This window comes from Schistocerca gregaria, unplaced genomic scaffold (assembly GCF_023897955.1).
Source record: "Schistocerca gregaria isolate iqSchGreg1 unplaced genomic scaffold, iqSchGreg1.2 ptg000266l, whole genome shotgun sequence".
Lineage (NCBI taxonomy): Eukaryota > Metazoa > Arthropoda > Insecta > Orthoptera > Acrididae > Schistocerca > Schistocerca gregaria.
Window position 1 is genome coordinate 1,972,092 of NW_026061768.1, and position 3,523 is coordinate 1,975,614.

Sequence of the window (3,523 nt, forward strand, 5' to 3'; positions counted from 1 at the left end):
CGGGAGAATGTGAAAAGTCTTCATATGTAGTAAAAACCTGAGAAATCCGTCTGTCTTCGTCATTTGTTATCGAATCGACTTAAAGCCAGATCGTCACATTGGCCGCTCTTCTCTCTGAAAAAGTTGTACTTATCGTCTGCAAAGCTATGTTGCGTGCTGCGGTATGCGGACACACTAAAAGCACCATAGTACAACACAGATGAAGCTTCTAAGTTGATGTAATAGCCAGTAAGAAGTAGTACAATTAAATTTTTAGGTATCGGTTAATGACTTTTACCCTTCTTTGATGCCTTGGACACGAGCTAGGAAATTAAGATTTTGCATGAAGGTGGACTATCAGCCGAGTTGCACGGGAGAATGTGAAAAGTGTTCATATGTAGTAAAAACCTGAGAAATCCGTCCGTTTTCGTCATTTGTTATCGAATCGACTTAAAGCCACATCGTCTTATTTGCCGCTCTTCTCTCTGAAACACTTGTACTTATTGTCTGCAAAGCTATGTCGCATGCTGCGGTATGCTGAGACACTACAAGCATCATAGTAGGACACAGATGAAGCTTCTAAGTTGATGCAATAGCCAGTAAGAAGTAGTACAATTCAAGTTTTAGGTATCGATTGTTGACTCTTTAGCTAGCTTTGGTGCCTTGGACATGAGCTAGGACCTTAAGATTCTGCATGAAAGGAGGACTAGCAGCCGAGTAGCACGGGAGAATGTGAAAAGTGATCATATGTAGTAAAAACCTGAGAAATTCGTCCGTTTTCGTCATTTGTTATCGAATCGACTTAAAGCCAGATCGTCACATTGGCCGCTCTTCTCTCTGAAACGCTTGCACTTATCGTCTGCAAAGCTATGTCGCATGCTGCGGTATGCTGAGACACTACAAGCAGCATGGTAAAACACAGATGAAGCTTCTAAGTTGATGTAATAGCCAGTAAGAAGTAGTACAATTCAAGTTTTAGGTATCGATTATTGACTTTTTAGCTGGCTTTGGTGCTTTGGACATGAGCTAGGACCTTAAGATTCTGCATGAAAGGAGGACTAGCAGCCGAGTTGCAGGGGAGAATGTAAAAAGTGTTCATATGAAGTAAAAACCTGAGTAATCCGTCCGTTTTCGTCATTTGTTATCGAATCGACTTAAAGCTAGATCGTCACATTGGCCGCTCTGCTCTCGGAAACGGTTGTACTTATCGTCTGCAAAGCAATGTCGCGTTTTGCCGTCGGCGGAAACAGAAAAGCACCATAGTAGAACACAGATGAAGCTTCTAAGTTGATGTAATAGCCAGTAAGAAGTAGACCAATTCAAGATTTAGGTATCGATTATTGACTTTTTAGCTGGCTTTTTGTGCCTTGGACATGAGCTAGGACTTTAAGATTCTGCATAAAAGGAGGACTAGCAGCCCAGTTGCACGGGAGAATGTGAAAAGTGTTCATATGTATTAAAAACCTGAGAAATCCGTCCGTTTTCGTCATTTGTGATCGAATCGACTTAAAGCCAGATCGTCACATTGGCCGCTCTTCTCTCTGAAACGGTTGTACTTATCGTCTGCAAAGCTATGTCGCGTGCTGCGGTATGCGGAGACACTAAAATCACCATAGTAGAACACAGATGGAGCTTCCAAGTTGATGTAATAGCCAGTAAGAAGTAGTACAATTCAAGTTTTAGGTATCGATTATTGACTTTTTAGCTGGCTTTGGTGCCTTGGACATGAGCTAGTACCTTAAGATTCTGCATGAAAGGAGGACTAGCAGCCGAGTTGCACGGGAGAATGTGAAAAGTGATCATATGTAGTAAAAACCTTAGAAATCCATCCGTTTTCGTCATTTGTAATCGAATCGACTTAAAGCCAGATCGTCACATTGGCCGCTCTTCTCTCTGAAACGGTTGTACTTATCGTCTGCAAAGCTATGTCTCGTGCTGCGGTATGTGGAGACACTAAAAGCACTATAGTAGAACACAGATGAAGCTTCTAAGTTGATGTAATAGCCAGTAAGAAATAGTAGAATTCAAGTTTTAGGTATCGATTATTGACTTTTTAGCTGGCTTTGGTGCCTTGGACATGAGCTAGGACCTTAAGATTCTGCATGAAAGGAGGACTAGCAGCCGAGTTGCACGGGAGAATGTGAAAAGTGTTCATATGTAGTAAAAACCTGAGAAATCCGTCCGTTTTCGTCATTTGCTATCGAATCGACTTTAAGTCAGGTCGTCACATTGGCCGTTCTTCTCTCTGAAACGGTTGTACTTATCGTCTACAAAGCTATGTCACGTGCTGCGGTATGTGGAGACACTAAAAGCAAAATAGTAGAACACAGATGAAGCTTCTAAGTCGATGTAATAGCCAGTAAGAAGTAGTACAATTCAAGTTTTAGGTATCAATTATTGACTTTTTAGCTGGCTTTGGTGCCTTCGACATGAGCTAGGACCTTAAGATTCTGCATGTAAGGAGGACTAGCAGCCGAGTTGCACGGAAGAATGTGAAAAGTGTTCATATGCAGTAAAAACCTGAGACATCCGTCCGTTTTCGTCATTTGTTATCGAATCGACTTAAAGCCAGATAGTCACATTGGCCGCTCTTATCTCCGAAACGCTTGTACTTATCGTCTGCAAAGCTATGTCGCGTGCTGCGGTATGCGGAGACACTAAAATAACCATAGTAGAACACAGACCAAGCTTCTAAGTAAATGTAATAGCCAGTAAGAAGTAGTACAATTCAAGTTTTAGGTATCGATTATTGACTTTTTAGCTGGCTTTGGTGCCGTGGACATGAGCTAGGACCTTAAGATTCTGCATGAAAGGAGGACTAGCAGCCGAGTTGCAGGGGAAAATGTGAAAAGTGTTCATATGTAGTAAAAACCTGAGGAATCAGCCCGTTTTCGTCATTTGTTATCGAATCGACTTAAAGCCAGATCGTCACATTGGCCGCTCTGCTCTCGGAAACGGTTGTACTTATCGTCTGCAAAGCTATGTCGCGTGTTGCCGTAGGCGGAAACAGGAAAAGCACCATAGTAGAACACAGATGAAGCTTCTAAGTTGATGTAAAAGCGAGTAAGAAGTAGTCCAATTCAAGTTTTAGGTATCGATAATGACTTTTTAGCTGGCTTTGGTGCCTTGGACATGAGCTAGGACCTTAAGATTCTGCATGAAAGGAGGACTAGCTGCCGAGTAGCACGGGAGAATGTGAAAAGTGTTCATATGTAGTAAAAAAATGGGAAATTCGTCCGTTTTCTTCATTTCTTATCGAATCGACTTAATGCCACATCGTCTTATTTGCCGCTCTTCTCTCTGAAACGCTTGTACTTATCGTCTGCAAAGCTATGTCGCATGCTGCGGTATGCTGAGACACTACAAGCAGCATAGTAGAACACAGATGAAGCTTCTAAGTTGATGTAATAGCCAGTAAGAAGTAGTACAATTCAAGTTTTAGGTATCGATTATTGACTCTTTAGCTAGCTTTGGTGCCTTGGACATGAGCTAGGACCTTAAAATTCTGCATGAAAGGAGGACTAGCAGCCGAGTTGCACGGGAG